Source organism: Pseudophryne corroboree, chromosome 6, assembly GCF_028390025.1.
Source record: "Pseudophryne corroboree isolate aPseCor3 chromosome 6, aPseCor3.hap2, whole genome shotgun sequence".
In the NCBI taxonomy this organism is placed as follows: Eukaryota; Metazoa; Chordata; class Amphibia; order Anura; family Myobatrachidae; genus Pseudophryne; species Pseudophryne corroboree.
Window position 1 is genome coordinate 320884450 of NC_086449.1, and position 17903 is coordinate 320902352.

Below are 17903 nucleotides of genomic sequence, written 5' to 3' on the forward strand. Positions count from 1 at the left end.
GTCGGGGACCACAGATCACCGCCAGCACAATTCCTCAGGCCAGTATAATTTTCTAACAGAGCGGGAAGCAGCGCCAGAAAAGGTGGTGGAGCTTCTCCTCAGAGTGGATCCAGCAGCGTTCAGTGCCATCTTTCCTGCATGCAGAGACGCTGACAGGAGAGAGCTGTCCCTCCACATCAACTTCAGCTTTCTGTATGGTACCAGGGGGTTCTAGAAGGGGGGGGGGGCTGTGCAACAGACTGTGTAACCTATTAAGGTACACAGCTGGCGCTTGTAAAGAGTGTCCTTTATCTCCTTAACGCTGTGTGTGGGTTGGCTCCAAACTCTGTGTCTCTCTTGACATTCTTAGGGGGGAAACTCTGCCAATTCCCTGTGTGCGTGTGGGGTGCTTGCTGTCTCACATAAGCCATGTCTAGGGATTCTGTGTCATATGCTGCAGAGGATATATCCTCTCAGGATGATCCCATTCCATGTAATCAGGATTGCTCTGGTTTAGCACAGATTCCAGTAAGAGAACCTCAATGGTTAACCTCTATTAAGAGTATGATTTCTCAGATTTCTACTAGGGTAGCACAGAATGAAACTGCAACTCAGGTTTTACAAAACTGTATGGCTTTTTGGTCCGGTCGGCACCTTCAGGGCCCCCTGACACTCACTCTCAAAAACGTGCTCTTGCCCAGATTATGCAAGACGACACGGATGCCGACTCTGACATGGTAGACGGTGATGGGGACGTGCTGCGGGGGGCGGCATCTCTTGCAAAAGGGGTGCAGTTGATGATTGAAACCATTAGAGATGTGTTAAATGTTGCTGACGCAATACCTGAACAGGTTGAGGAGGCTTACTTCACGGATAATAAGAAAGCCTTGCTAACCTTTCCTGCGTCTAAAGAGTTAAATGCTAAATTTGAAAAATGCTGGGAAAACCCAGAGGAAAAAATTCCAGATCCCAAGAAAGGTTCTGGTTGCATTCCTCTACCCTGAGGAGGATAGAAAGAAATGGGAAAACCCACCCATAGTTGACACATCTGTGTCCAGACTGTCAAAAAAGGTGGTTTTACCTGTCCCGGGATCTGCTGCGTTGAAAGAACCGGCTGATTGCAAAATTGACACTAAGCGCAAATCCATATACACGGCTTCGGGGGCGATATTACGCCCTACTATTGCCTGTGCATGGATTTCTAAGGCTATAGTAAAGTTGTCTGGCACATTACTTGAGGAATTGGATACAATGGATAAAAACGACGTTGAATTGTTCTTGCGTAACATACAGGATTCTGCGGGATATACGGTGGAATCCATGATAGACCTTGGTTTGATGGCTGCAGGGATATCTTCCATGTCTGACTCTGGCTGCGCCAATGGTCTGCCGACACGGAATCTAGGAGAGGCGTGGAGAACCTATCCTACACAGGTCAGGCTCTATTTGGGGAAGCGCTAGATGCGGGTAAGTCACCTTTTCTTCCTTCAGCTGCGCCTGCTACGAAGAAACCCTTTTCTTCAGCTATGTCACAGTCTTTTCGTACTCCTAAAACAAGAAAGAACAAGCCGCATAACACCTTCTTTAGAGGATGGCGGGCAAAATCCAAAAAAAGCTGCTACTGCAGGCTCCCAAGACCAGAAGCCTGCTTCTGGAACGTCAAAATCCTCAGCATGATGGTGGACCGCACGGCCTGGAGGAGGGGTCGTGGGGGTGACGCTCAGACGATTCAGCCATGTGTGGGTGTCGTCCGGCCTTGACCCCTGGGTACAGGATATTGTGTCCCAGGGGTACAGGCTGGAATTTCAATAACTCCTGCCTCACCGATTCTTCAAATCAGTCTTGCCAGCTTTGCTAGCAGACAGGGCTATCCTACAGGAAGCCATCCAAAATTTGGAAGGGTCACATGTCTTTGTCCCAGTTCCACCTCATATGCACAACAAGGGTTACTATTCGAACCTTTTCGTGGTACCGAAACCGGATGGTTTGGTCAGGCCAATTTAGAATTTGAAATCATTAAACCCCTATCTGAGGAGTTCAAATTCAAAATGAAATCTCTGAGAGCGGTAATCTCAGGACTGGAGGAGAGGGAGTTTCTGGTATCCCTGGATACCAAGGATGCGTACCTCCACATTCCAATTTGGCAGCTGCATCAGGCTTATCTCCGATTCGCACTGTTAGACAGTCACTTTCAGTTCCAGGCACTGCCGTTCGGTCTCTCCACGGCACCGAGGGTGTTCACCAAGGTGATGGCAGAGATGATGGTTCTCCTCCGCAGGCAGGGAGTGAACATAATTCCATACCCGGATGATGTACTGATAAAGGCAGTGTCCAGGGGGAGGTTATTGCAGTCAATCACTCTTACGATTCAACTACTCAGGAGTCACGGTTGGATCCTGAACCTTCCGAAATTACATCTGGAGCTGACAAGGAGATTGTCTTTCCTGGGAATGATCCTCAACACGGAAGTGCAGAGGGTGTTTCTTCCAAGAGAGTAAGCGTTGGGGATACAATCCATGGTCTTGAAACCAGCCCGGCTATCGGTTCATCAGTGCATTCACCTTCTGGGGAAGATGGTTGCCTCCTACGAGGCTCTATAGTACGGGAGATTCCATGCTCGACCCTTCCAACTGGATCTCCTAGACAAATGGTCAGGATCTCATCTGCACATGCACCAGAGGATACGTCTCACCAAAGGCAAGGGTTTCGCTACTCTGGTGGTTGCAAATGCCTCACCTTCTGGAGGGCCTCAGGTTCGTAATCCAGAACTGGATCCTTCTGACCACGGATGCAAGTCTCGGAGGTTGGGGAGCAGTCACCCAAGGGAAAACCTTCCGAGGAAGATGGTCAAATCAGGAAGCCATTCTTCCAATAAACATTCTGGAACTAAGAGCCGTGTACAACGGTCTTCTCCAAGCGTCTCATCTTCTACAAGATCAGGCCATTCAAGTACAGTCAGACAATGTGACGGCGGTGGCCTACATAAACCGACTTGGAGGAACAAAGAGCAGGGCTGCAATGTCAGAGGTGACAAGAATCCTCCTCTGGGCAGAAAGGCACGCGTTGGCGTTGTCAGCAATCTTCCTTCCAGGAGTGGACAACTGGGAAGCAGACTTCCTCAGCAGACACGATCTCCATCCAGGAGAATGGGCCCTTCATCCGGAGGTGTTCACAGACGTGACCAGTCGTTGGGGCGTGCCTCAAATAGACGTGATGGCCTCACGTCTCAACAAGACACTCCGGTGGTACTGTTCCAGGTCAAGAGACCCACAAGCAGTGGTGGTGGATGCCCTGGTAACTCCGTGGGTGTTCAAGTCAGTGTATGTGTTCCCTCCACTTACACTCATTCCATGAATTCTTAAGCTCATAAAGAAAACAAGGCTTCAGGCAATTCTCATTGCTCCGGACTGGCCAAGGCGAGCTTGGTACGCGGATCTTCTGGATCTACTGCTGGAAGAACCGTGGCCTCTTCCTCTTCGCGAGGACCTTCTGCAACAAGGGCCGTTCGCTTATCAGGACTTACCGCGGCTACGTTTGACGGCATGGCGGTTGAACGCCAGATCTTAGCCCGTAAGGGTATTCCGAGCACGGTTATTCCTACCCTGATACAGGCTATGAAAGGGGTAACGTCTAAACATTACCATCGCATTTGGAAAAAATGTGTCTTGTTGTGAATCCAAGAAATTTCCTACGGTGGAGTTTCAACTTGGACGGTTTCTCCTCTTCCTGAAAGCAGGTGTGGATATGGGTCTGCGTTTGGGATCCATAAAAGTCCAGATTTTGGCCTTACCTATTTTTTTGCAGAAATAATTGGCTGCCCTCCCTGAGGTTCAGACCTTTTTGAAAGGGGTTCTGCACATCCAGCTCTCTTTTTGTAGCGCCGACGGCACCCTGGGATCTTAACGTGGTGTTGCAGTTCCTGAAATCGGATTGGTTTGAGCCTCTACAGGAGGTTGAGGTCAAGTTTCTCACGTGGAAGGCTGTCACTTTGTTGGCCTTAGCTTCTACTCGACGTGTGTCGGAGTTGGGGGCTTTATCCTGTAAAAGCCCCTATTTAATCTTCCATGAAGATACAGCTGAGTTGTATCGGCTTTTCATATCAACCAACCTATTGTGGTGCCAGTGGCTACTGACTCCTCAATTCCATCAAAGTCCTTGGACGTGGTGAGGGCTTTGAAGATCTATGTGAAGAGGACTGCTCGTCACAGAAAATCGGACTCTTTGTTTGTCCTGTATGATCTCTAGAAAATTGGGTGTCCTGCTTCTGAGCAGATGATTTCTCGCTGGATTAGATTCACTATCCAGCATGCATATTCTACGGCAGGATTGCCATGTCCAAAATCTGTTAAGGCCCACTCTACTCGTAAAGTGGGTTCTTCCTGGGCGGCTGCCCGGGGTGTCTCAGCTTTACAACTTTGCCGAGCGGCTATCTGGTCAGGGTCGAACACGTTTACTAAGTTCTACCGGTTTGATACTTTGGCCTCTGAGGACCTAAAGTTTGGTCAGTCAGTTCTGCAGGAGCCTCCGCGCTCTCCCTCCTGTTCTGGGAGCTTCGGTACATTCCCATGGTACTAATGTGAACCCCAGCATCCTCTATGACGTAAGAGATAATAGGATTTTAATTACCTACCGGTAAATCCTTTTCTCGTAGTCCGTAGAGGATGCTGGGTTATCTGGTTCAGTTCAACTTTGTTCTTGGTTGAGTACTGCCTTTGTTACTTGGTTAAGTAATGTTTCAGCTTTTGCGGAGTTTCAAGCTCGTTAGCTTGGTTTGCCTTGTATGTGTAAGCTGGTATGAATCTCGTCACTATCTGTGTATAATCCTTCTCTCGAAGATGTCCGTCTCCTCTTGCACAGTTTCTAGACTGAGTCTGGTAGGAGGGGCATAGAGGGAGGAGCCAGCCCACACTCTCAAACTCTTAAAGTGCCACTGGCTCCTGGTGGACCCGTCTATACCCCATGGTACTAATGTAGACCCCAGCATCCTCTACGGACTACGAGAAAAGGATTTACCGGTAGGTAATTAAAATCCTAATATATAATTACACACTCATTTTTTACGATCCCGCCCATGACTTTAGTCAGGTTTTAGCAGCTTTATGCGCTTAAACCCGACTGCTATGGTGCATTAGGTGCGATAACGGGGGACAATTGAATATTGCCCCGCGATCTGCTGTCACTTTAGACAGGAGATCGGGCGCGATTTATCAATTGAATATCACCCTCAGAATCTAACCAAATTAGTCTTCCAGCATCAAGTCTTCTTTTATCATCAACCATAATGACCAAAAAGACTGTAACATAGCTGTGTCAGTGTTCAAAACATTATACTAGTAAACTTCCAAGCATCATATATTTTATATACAGTACTTTGCTAACCCTATGCCACAGCGCAACATATCGAGTGATAGCCCCCAAGTATGGTCTTTTGTAATCTACTGACTGTTATAGCTGTGTTTAGGCCCAACAACATCTTTGCACCCAGACATACCCTAGATACAGTAGCACAGAAGCACTGTTTCAGCGAAGTGCCCAAAATATCTTAATAATATCTTAAACTGCTCTGTTACAGACTTATATCTATTGGTGTGGTGAACCGTTGTCACACTTTTATAGCACATACAATTAGAAATTGTTGCCCCCCCGCTACAGCCTGATGAATAGAACGCCTGTCACCCACATCATTGATTACAGTGCATCCCAGTGTGACTAGCATATGAAGAAGAGACATTATGTTGGCAACTATGGAAACCTTAGTTGAATTTGATGGCTTGTATGCAAGGCAGTATATGCTAGTAGTGTTCCCGCTAGGATGTAGGCAGGAGGCTCGGCCAGTCAGGTACGTAAGTGTCATAAATGGGGGCATGCCCAGCCGTCAACATCACTAATGGGGGCGTGCCCAGCTCTTACGAAGGTGCTTGTCTTCACCCAAGCTCTCTTTAATGTGAATAGCTACAGCAGGCTGTTTTGGCAGGGCGCATTTTGTCTTTTCAAAATTGGGCAGGGCTCAGCGCGAGTCTGTAACAGCCTAGCATGAAGACTATGCTAGTGATTGGTACATAAAGCAGAGTTAATTCTGTTGGCATTTGTGTGGGGCCGAGCTACTTGTTGTTGCTTATGTACTGATCCGATTTCTTGCAACCAGTGGATATTCCACTGCGATTTGTATTGTATGTCCAGCTGTCAGTCCCCAGCACTGATCAAACTGGGATACCGTACCTTGATTAGTCAGTTAGATATGAGGGGTGCGCAATAAGTTTCCAGACCCAAAAAATGTAATCTTCACTTTGTTTGTAAATATAATAGATTTTTTCAAAGTATTCACCAGAGGAGTCTTTGCAAAGATACATGCGCTCACACCACTTGGTGAAGCAGCTGGACCAGTCTGAAGGGGTGTGGTTCATCAAATCGACAGTGTCTAGGTCGACAATGTTTAGGTCGACCACTATAGGTCGACAGTCACTAGGTCGACATGGATGGAAGGTCGACAGGGTTTCTAGGTCGACATGTGCTAGGTCGACAGGTCTAAAGGTCGACATGAGGATATTTTTTTTGTGTCGTTTTCTTCGTAGAGTGACCGGGATCCCAAATTAGTGCACCGCGTCCCTTCGCATGGCTCGCTTCGCTCGCCATGCTTTGGGCATGGTGCCTTCGCTCCGCTACCGCTTCGCTCGGCACACTTTACCGTTCCAATCGTAGTCCACGTGGATCGTTAAGTATGAAAAAATTCAAAAAAAGAAAAAAAAATGTGAAAAACTCATGTCGACCTTTAGACCTGTCGACCTAGCATATGTCGACCTAGAAACCCTGTCGGCCTTCCATCCATGTCGACCTAGTGACTGTCGACCTATAGTGGTCGACCTAACATTGTCGACCTAGACACTGTCGATCTTCAGACCGGATCCCGTCTGAAGCAGGTATGTCTTCTGCATGCTGGATGAAGGTCTCCACTGCAGCTTACAGTGACTCACACTGAATCTGCGCATCTAGGAACTAAATGGAACTCCATTCAACAATTACAGGGATGTGTAGCATTTTAAATAATGGGCGGACACCTTTATTGCAGCAAAACTAAAGCAAACACTGTTTACATGTGTGAAAGGGTTCAGAAGCATATCCTTATATTGAGGTGGTAATGCATTAAAATACTGTTCTATGCTAGTATTGTTCAAACTCACAGCTAAACGGAACAAAAAAAAAATGAACTAAGGAAATGCCAAAATGAACCCTATTAATTGGAGATGGTGCACTGGTGCTGACACATGACCAATAGCCACCTTATGGGGTATATGCAATTGCCGGCGAATCGCGGCAATTTTTCGCCTGTTTTTTAATTCGACACAATTCGACCGTCGAATTCGGGCAAGTGGGTGCCGGAATTCAACATATTCAATAAAAAACGGATTCGACAGTCCCGCTGTCGAAAAACGGCCGATTTGACGAATTTTGATTAGACTTGTAAAAATGTAAAAAAAACGGTAAAAACCACGAAAAAAAATTGCGTGGGGTCCCCCCTCCTAAGCATAACCAGCCTCGGGCTCTTCGAGCCGGTCCTGGTTCTAAAAATCCGGGGGAAAAACTGACAGGGGATCCCCCGTATTTTTAAAACCAGCACCGGGCTCTGCGCCTGGTGCTGGTGCAAAAAATACGGGGGACAAAAAGAGTAGGGGTCCCCCGTATTTTTTACACCAGCATCGGGCTCCACTAGCTGGACAGATAATGCCACAGCCGGGGGTCACTTTTATACAGCGCCCTGCGGCCGTGGCATTAAATATCCAACTAGTCACCCCTGGCCGGGGTACCCTGGGGGAGTTGGGGACCCCTTCAATCACGGGGTCGTCGTCCCCCAGCCACCCAAGGGCCAGGGGTGAAGCCCGAAGCTGTCCCCCCCCCCCCATCCAAGGGCTGCGGATGGGGGGCTGATAACCTTGAGTAAAATGATAGAATATTGTTTTTTCCAGAAGAACTACAAGTCCCAGCAAGCCTCCCCCGCAAGCTGGTACTTGGAGAACCACAAGTACCAGCCTGCGGGTGGAAAAACGGGCCCGCTGGTACCTGTAGTTCTACTGAAAAAAAAAATACCCAAATAAAAACAGGAGACACACACCGTGAAAGTAAAAGTTTATTTCATACATGCCGACACATACATACTTACCTATGTTGACCTGCCGACTGCCACGCCCCCCTCGTCACTGAAGAATCCTGAATAAAATTATACTCACCTGATCCAGTGTCCGGATCTTTTTAAATAATCCTCGTACTTGGCAAAACAACAAAACGGCAACCCGGACTAAACGGACTGAAAGGGGTCCCATGTTTACACATGGGACCCCTTTCCACGAATGCCGGAACCCCACGTGACTCCTGTCACAGAGGGTCCCTTCAGCCAATCAGCGAGCGCAACGTCGTAGCACTCTGCTGATTGGCTATGCGCTTCTGAGCTGTCAGACAGCGCATCGCACAGCTCCCTCCATTATATTCAATGCTGGGAACTTTGCGGTCAGCGGTGAGGTCACCCGCGGTCAGCGGCTGACTGCGGGTAACCCCACCGCTGACCGCAAAGTTCCCACCATTGAAACTAATGGAGGGAGCTGTGCGATGCGCTGTCTGCCAGCAGACGCTCATACAGCCAATCAGGAGAGTGGCGCTTCCTGATTGGCTGAAGAGACCTTTCTGTGACAGCAGTCACGGGGGGGTTTCTGCATTCGGGGAAAAGGGTCCCATGTGTAAACATGGGACCCCTTTCAGTCCGCCTGGTTCGGGTGTTCGTTTTTTTTTTTTTTTGCCAAGTCCGTGGATTATAATAAAAGACCACAGACCACAGGACACTGATCAGGTGAGTATAATTTTATTTTCTGGTACACCGTGGATTCTACTTGGACAGGTGGACAGAGGTCGGCGTGTGAACATAGGTAAGTATGTGTGTGTCGACATGTGTGAAATAAAGTTTTACTCTCACGGTGTACGTGTCCTGTTTTTATTTGGGTATTTTTTTTCCAGTAGTATACAGGTACCAGCGGGCCCGTTTTTCTCCCGCATGCTGGTACTTGTGGTTCTCCAAGTACCAGCTTGCGGGGGAGGCTTGCTGGGACTTGTAGTACTACTGGAAAAAACAATATTCTTTCAATTTTCAAAAGGCTATATGCCCCCCATCCGCAGCCCTTGGATGGGGGGACAGCCTCGGGCTTCACCCCTGGCCCTTGGGTGGCTGGAGGGGGGGGACCCCTTGATTGAAGGGGTCCCCACTCCTCCAGGGTACCCCGGCCAGGGGTGACTAGTTGGATATTTAATGCCACGGCCGCAGGGCGCTGTATAAAAGTGACCCCCGGCTGTGGCATTATCTGCCCAGCTAGTGGAGCCCGATGCTGGTGTAAAAAACACGGGGGACCCCTACGCTTTTTGGCCCCCGTATTTTTTGCACCAGGCGCAGAGCCCGGTGCTGGTTTTAAAAATACGGGTGATCCCATGTCAGTTTTTCCCCCAGATTTTTAGAACCAGAACCGGCTCGAAGAGCCCGAGGCTGGTTATGCATTTTTTTCTTCTGATTTTTACCATTCCATTTTAAAAAAATAAAAAATATATATTTCTCTATCGTCCTAGTGGATGCTGGGGTTCCTGAAAGGACCATGGGGAATAGCGGCTCCGCAGGAGACAGGGCACAAAAAGTAAAGCTTTTTCCGATCAGGTGGTGTGCACTGGCTCCTCCCCCTATGACCCTCCTCCAGACTCCAGTTAGATTTTTGTGCCCGGCCGAGAAGGGTGCAATCTAGGTGGCTCTCCTAAAGAGCTGCTTAGAAAAAGTTTAGCTAGGTTTTTTATTTTACAGTGATTCCTGCTGGCAACAGGATCACTGCAGCGAGGGACTGAGGGGAGAAGGAGTCAACTCACCTGCGTGCAGGATGGATTGGCTTCTTGGCTACTGGACATCAAGCTCCAGAGGGACGATCACGGGTACAGCCTGGATGGTCACCGGAGCCACGCCGCCGGCCCCCTTGCAGATGCTGAAGACAGAAGAGGTCCAGAATCGGCGGCTGAAGACTCCTGCAGTCTTCAAAAGGTAGCGCACAGCACTGCAGCTGTGCGCCATTTTCCTCTCAGCACACTTCACACGGCAGTCACTGAGGGTGCAGGGCGCTGGGAGGGGGGCGCCCTGGGAGGCAAAATGATTACCTATAAAGGCTAAAAATACCTCACATATAGCCCTAGAGGCTATATGGAGATATTTAACCCCTGCCTAATTTTTCTAAATAGCGGGAGACGAGCCCGCCAGAAAAGGGGCGGGGCCTATCTCCTCAGCACACGGCGCCATTTCCTCTCACAGCTCCGCTGGTCAGGACGGCTCCCAAGTCTCTCCCCTGCACTGCACTACAGAAACAGGGTAAAACAGAGAGGGGGGGGCACATTTATGGCGATAATTTGATATAACAAAGCAGCTATAAGGGAGCACTTATTATAAGGCTATCCCTGATATATATATAGCGCTTTTGGTGTGTGCTGGCAAACTCTCCCTCTGTCTCCCCAAAGGGCTAGTGGGTCCTGTCTTCGTTAGGAGCATTCCCTGTGTGTCTGCTGTGTGTCGGTACGTGTGTGTCGACATGTATGAGGACGATATTGGTGTGGAGGCGGAGCAATTGCCAAATATGAGGATGTCACCCCCTAGGGAGTCGACACCGGAATGGATGCCTTTATTTATGGAACTACGGGATAGTGTCAACACGCTAAAGCAGTCGTTTGACGACATGAGGCGGCCGGACAATCAATTAGTGCCTGTCCAGGCGACTCAAACACCGTCAGGGGCTGTGAAACGCCCTTTGCCTCAGTCGGTCGACACAGACCCAGACACAGGCACTGACTCCAGTGGTGACGGTGACGAATCAACCGTATTTTCCAGTAGGGCCACACGTTATATGATTTTGGCAATGAAGGAGGCGTTACATTTAGCTGATACTACAGGTACCACTAAACAGGGTATTATGTGGGGTGTGAAAAAACTACCTATAGTTTTTCCTGAATCAGAAGAATTAAATGACGTGTGTAATGAAGCGTGGGTTGCCCCTGATAAAAAGCTGATAATTTCAAAGAAATTATTGGCATTATACCCTTTCCCGCCAGAGGTTAGGGAGCGCTGGGAAACACCTCCTAGGGTGGACAAGGCGCTAACACGCTTATCTAAACAAGTGGCGTTACCCTCTCCTGAGACGGCCGCACTTAAAGATCCATCAGATAGGAGGATGGAAAATATCCAAAAAAGTATATACACACATGCAGGTGTTATACTACGACCAGCTGTAGCGACTGCCTGGATGTGCAGTGCTGGGGTAGTTTGGTCAGAGTCCCTGATTGAAAATATTGATACCCTGGACAGGGACAATATTTTACTGTCGTTAGAACAAATAAAGGATGCATTTCTTTATATGCGTGATGCACAGAGGGATATCTGCACACTGGCATCACGGGTAAGTGCTATGTCCATTTCGGCCAGAAGAGCTTTATGGACGCGACAGTGGACAGGCGATGCGGATTCAAAACGGCATATGGAAGTTTTGCCGTATAAAGGGGAGGAGTTATTTGGAGTCGGTCTATCAGATTTGGTGGCCACGGCTACAGCCGGGAAATCCACCTTTCTACCTCAAGTCACTCCCCAACAGAAAAAGGCACCGACTTTTCAACCGCAGCCCTTTCGTTCCTTTAAAAATAAGAGAGCAAAGGGCTATTCATATCTGCCACGAGGCAGAGGTCGAGGGAAGAGACAGCAACAGGCAGCTCCTTCCCAGGAACAGAAGCCCTCCCCGGCTTCTACAAAAGCCTCAGCATGACGCTGGGGCTTCTCAAGCGGACTCGGGGACGGTGGGCGGTCGTCTCAAAAATTACAGCGCGCAGTGGGCTCACTCGCAGGTAGATCCCTGGATCCTGCAGATAATATCTCAAGGGTACAGGTTGGAATTAGAGACAGATCCACCTCGCCGTTTCCTGAAGTCTGCTTTACCAACGTCCCCCTCCGAAAGGGAGACGGTTTTGGAAGCCATTCACAAGCTGTACTCTCAGCAGGTGATAGTCAAGGTACCTCTTCTACAACAAGGGAAGGGGTATTATTCCACTCTTTTTGTGGTACCGAAGCCGGATGGCTCGGTAAGGCCTATTCTAAATCTGAAGTCCTTGAACCTGTACATAAAGAAGTTCAAGTTCAAAATGGAGTCACTCAGAGCAGTGATAGCGAACCTGGAAGAGGGGGACTTTATGGTATCCTTGGACATCAAGGATGCGTATCTCCACGTTCCAATTTACCCCTCACACCAGGGGTACCTCAGGTTCGTTGTACAAAACTGTCACTATCAGTTTCAGACGCTGCCGTTCGGATTGTCCACGGCACCTCGGATCTTTACAAAGGTAATGGCCGAGATGATGATTCTTCTTCGAAGAAAAGGCGTATTAATTATCCCATACTTGGACGATCTCCTAATAAGGTCGAGGTCCAGAGAACAGCTAGAGATGGGATTAGCACTGTCTCAAGAAGTGCTAAAACAGCACGGGTGGATTCTGAATATTCCAAAATCCCAGTTAATGCCGACAACTCGTCTGCTGTTCCTAGGGATGATTCTGGACACGGTTCAGAAAAAGGTTTTTCTCCCGGAGGAAAAAGCCAAGGAGTTATCCGAGCTTGTCAGGAACCTCCTAAAACCAGGAAAGGTGTCTGTACATCAATGCACAAGAGTCCTGGGAAAAATGGTGGCTTCTTACGAAGCAATTCCATTCGGCAGATTCCACGCAAGAATTTTCCAAAGGGATCTGTTGGACAAATGGTCAGGGTCGCATCTTCAGATGCACCTACGGATAACCCTGTCTCCAAGGACAAGGGTGTCTCTTCTGTGGTGGTTGCAGAGTCCTCATCTATTGGAGGGCCGCAGATTCGGCATACAGGATTGGATCCTGGTGACCACGGACGCCAGCCTGAGAGGCTGGGGAGCAGTCACACAAGGAAGAAACTTCCAGGGAGTATGGACGAGCCTGGAAACGTCTCTTCACATAAACATTCTGGAACTAAGAGCAATATACAATGCTCTAAGCCAGGCAGAACCTCTGCTTCAGGGAAAACCGGTGTTGATCCAGTCGGACAACATCACGGCAGTCGCCCATGTGAACAGACAGGGCGGCACAAGAAGCAGGAGTGCAATGGCAGAAGCTGCAAGGATTCTTCACTGGGCAGAGAATCATGTGATAGCGCTGTCAGCAGTGTTCATCCCGGGAGTGGACAACTGGGAAGCAGACTTCCTCAGCAGACACGATCTTCACCCGGGAGAGTGGGGACTTCATCCAGAAGTCTTCCACATGCTGGTAACCCGTTGGGAAAGACCAATGGTGGACATGATGGCGTCTCGCCTCAACAAAAAACTGGACAGGTATTGCGCCAGGTCAAGAGATCCGCAGGCAATAGCTGTGGACGCGCTGGTAACGCCTTGGGTGTACCAGTCGGTTTATGTGTTTCCTCCTCTGCCTCTCATACCAAAAGTATTGAGAATTATACGGCAAAGAGGCGTAAGAACGATACTAGTGGTTCCGGATTGGCCAAGAAGGACTTGGTACCCGGAACTTCAAGAGATGATCACGGAAGATCCGTGGCCTCTACCTCTAAGGAGGGACTTGCTTCAGCAGGGTCCCTGTCTGTTTCAAGACTTACCGCGGCTGCGTTTGACGGCATGGCGGTTGAACGCCGGATCCTAATGGAAAAAGGCATGCCGGAAGAAGTCATTCCTACTTTGATTAAAGCAAGGAAAGAAGTAACCGTGCAACATTATCACCGAATTTGGCGAAAATATGTTGCGTGGTGCGAAGATCGGAGTGCTCCGACGGAGGAATTTCAACTGGGTCGATTCCTACATTTCCTGCAATCAGGATTGTCTATGGGTCTCAAATTGGGATCTATTAAGGTTCAAATTTCGGCCCTGTCGATTTTCTTTCAAAAAGAATTGGCTTCAGTCCCTGAAGTCCAGACCTTTGTTAAGGGAGTGCTGCATATACAGCCTCCTGTGGTGCCTCCAGTGGCACCGTGGGATCTCAATGTAGTTTTGGATTTTCTAAAATCTCATTGGTTTGAACCACTAAATAAGGTGGATTTGAAATATCTCACTTGGAAAGTGACCATGCTTCTAGCCCTGGCTTCTGCCAGGAGAGTGTCAGAATTGGCAGCTTTATCTTACAAAAGCCCATATCTGATTTTCCATTCGGACAGGGCAGAACTGCGGACTCGTCCGCATTTTCTCCCTAAGGTGGTGTCAGCATTTCATCTGAACCAGCCTATTGTAGTGCCTGCGGCTACAAGTGACTTGGAGGACTCCAAGTTACTGGACGTTGTCAGAGCATTAAAAATATATATTGCAAGAACAGCTGGAGTCAGAAAATCTGACTCGTTGTTTATATTGTATGCACCCAACAAGATGGGTGCTCCTGCGTCTAAGCAGACGATTGCTCGTTGGATCTGTAGCACAATCCAACTGGCACATTCTGTGGCAGGCCTGCCACAGCCTAAATCTGTAAAGGCCCACTCCACAAGGAAGGTGGGCTCATCTTGGGCGGCTGCCCGAGGGGTCTCGGCATTACAACTTTGCCGAGCAGCTACGTGGTCAGGGGAGAACACGTTTGTAAAATTTTACAAATTTGATACTCTGGCTAAGGAGGACCTGGAGTTCTCTCATTCGGTGCTGCAGAGTCATCCGCACTCTCCCGCCCGTTTGGGAGCTTTGGTATAATCCCCATGGTCCTTTCAGGAACCCCAGCATCCACTAGGACGATAGAGAAAATAAGATTTTACTTACCGATAAATCTATTTCTCGGAGTCCGTAGTGGATGCTGGGCGCCCATCCCAAGTGCGGATTATCTGCATAAATTGTACATAGTTATTGTTAACTTATTCGGGTTATTGTTGTAGGAAGCCATCTTTCAGAGGCTCCGCTGTTATCATACTGTTAACTGGGTTTAGATCACAAGTTGTACGGTGTGATTGGTGTGGCTGGTATGAGTCTTACCCGGGATTCAAAATCCTCCCTTATTGTGTACGCTCGTCCGGGCACAGTACCTAACTGGAGTCTGGAGGAGGGTCATAGGGGGAGGAGCCAGTGCACACCACCTGATCGGAAAAAGCTTTACTTTTTGTGCCCTGTCTCCTGCGGAGCCGCTATTCCCCATGGTCCTTTCAGGAACCCCAGCATCCACTACGGACTCCGAGAAATAGATTTATCGGTAAGTAAAATCTTATTTTTTAAAAATATATAAATAATACTTGTGCCTCCAAAATAGACAAACCAAGTACCTAATCCCTTCTAATATAAATAGATATGCTATTACCAATAAAAAAAACATGTTTTTAAATTTTTTTATTAGATTCCGCCAGCAAAGTGTGGCAGATTGAAAATTACTAATTTACTGTCTAAAAGCACTGTTGTCGAATTTACAATCTTCAATTGAATATACTTTTGTCAAATTGCCGCATTTGTACCATTGCAGAAATGTCGAATTTGACAAATGTCGAATTTCAAAAAGTCGATTTTTGAAAGTCCGTTTTTTTGACGAAAAGTATTGAATTGCATTGTCGAATTTTTTTTTTTTGGCGAAAATGTCCCGTTTTTCGACATTTTCGGGAATTCGACCGCAATTGCATATACCCCTATAGCTCCAAACAGAACTTAAGAACTAGGCATGCTCTATTATTTTGTATATGAGGAGTTCTGTGATGCTGGGAGAAAGGAAACTGGCTGCTATGCTGTGAGGGATGCGGCTTAGGTTCTGCTATACTGGGAAGCTGTGGGTGGGGGATGCGTGCACGGATTGAACTGCAGAGCTGGATGGATCAGGAATTTGGGTGTACAGACACATTTGGGTAATTTTGGCATGGTGAGATAATAGAACTACCATGGAGATAGTGCCCTTTTTGGAATCGCACACGTGACCCAACGCTTTGAGGTGCTATAAGTCCAGTGCTTGGTAGAGAATGAAAATTGTTCTTTGTAAAGGGCTTTGTAATTTGTAGGTACAGGTTGAGTATCCTTATCCAAAATGCTTGGGACCAGAAGTATTTTGGATATCGGCTTTTTCTGTATTTTGGAATAATTGCATACCATAATGAGATATCATGGCGATGGGACACAAGTCTAAGCACAGAATGCGTTTGTTACATATACACCTTATACACACAGCCTGAAGGTAATTTTAGCCAATACTTTTAGTAACTTTGTGTATTAAACAAAGTGTGTGTACATTCACACAATTCATTTATGCTTCACATACACCTTATACACAGAGCCTGAAGGTCATTAAATACTATAGTTTTAATAACTATGTGTATTAAACAAAGTTTGTGTACATTGAGCAATCAGAAAACAAAGGTTTCACTATCTCAGCCTCGCTCCAAAAATTCTGTATTTTGGAATATTTGGATATGGGATACTCAACCTGTACTAACATATATATATATATATATATATATATATATAATGTGTGTATATATATATATATATATATATATATATATATGTGTGTGTGTGTGTGTGTGTGTGTGTGTGTGTGTGTATATATATATATATATATATATATATATATATATATATATATATATATATATATATAATAATAATGAATCGTTTTATTCAGCAAGTTCACTGTAAAATATAATGGTATACTGAGAACAGTAGGTGGCAGCATTACACAAATTACATCAAAAGTTTTGCAGGCCATGTATTTAATGGTAGCAGGTAAACTTGTGTTGGTATATTTGATAATGGAAGGAATGCAGTTGATGCACACTCATTCACGTGTGAGTATTGTTAACCATTTAAAGATTATGGGCCTTATTTACTTAGAAGCCGCTCCTGGACAGTGGGTTCCAGTTGGAAATTTTAAATGTCACTTACAGTCAGTGTCAAGTGCATCGGGCTGTTTTACAATTTCTTCTGTAACCCCCGAGAAGCTGCAGCTGCTTCTTAAATAAAGCCCTAGAGCAGAGGTTCTCAAACTCTGTCCTCAGGAGCCCACACAGTGCATGTTTTGCAGGTAACCCAGCAGGTGCACAGGTGTATTAATTACTCACTGACACATTTTAAAAGATCCACAGGTGGAGCTACAGTAATTATTTCACTTGCGATTCTGTGAGGAGACATGCAAAACATGCACTGTGTGTGCCCCCGAGGACCGAGTTTGAGAACCTCTGCCCTAGAGTTTTTACAGATCATTTTACCATTGAGTTCAATGATGTAGTCTTATGTATTTGACCAATATTTTTGTCCCCCAATGCAATTAAGGAACAAAACTGCAGCTTAATTACTGTAGCCATATAAATATGGCATTACAACAGGTAATCCATTAAAGTTACATAAAATGATCTACCAGCGATGCCAACTGCATTCACTAATTCACTGTTTCTTCCTTATAGCCTATTATACCTTATGGACAAAGTTCTGCTTCCACATGTCAAACGTATCATTCCATTGCAGCAGGGTTGGAAAAAAAAAAAAAAATCAATTTAACCCAAAAAAGTTTTTTTTTTTTTAAATGTTTTTTTTTACCCAGTTTTTTTTTATTGTGCATTAATGCTTATTAGATTAATTCTGTGAAACATTGCTATGTATTAAAAACCTTGATCAACCATGTTTTAATGTTTTTTAACATTAACAACCCAAAGTTGGAATGTTAAAAAGCATTAAAACATGGTTGATCAAGGTTTCTAATGGAGAACAATGTTTCAGCATTATTATTATAAGCAGGATTCCATTTTTTTTTTTTTTTTTTTCAAGTAAAGCAAAAGAAAAAACTTTTGTGTTTGTGTTGGGGGGTTCCAACCCTGCCTTGCATAGACCAAACTAATTAATATAATTGATGGTCTAAAAAAAGAAAACCTTATCTTGCATTTTAGCTGGGTCACTCTAATGTTTCTGCCA

General features: G+C 46.6%; 1 protein-coding gene across 1 annotated transcript in view; it reads left to right on the forward strand.

Annotated features, from left to right (window-relative positions):
• MRPL18 (mitochondrial ribosomal protein L18) overlaps positions 1-17903 on the forward strand; it is a 183742-nt gene that overhangs the window by 53080 nt on the left and 112759 nt on the right. The window lies entirely within an intron of this gene.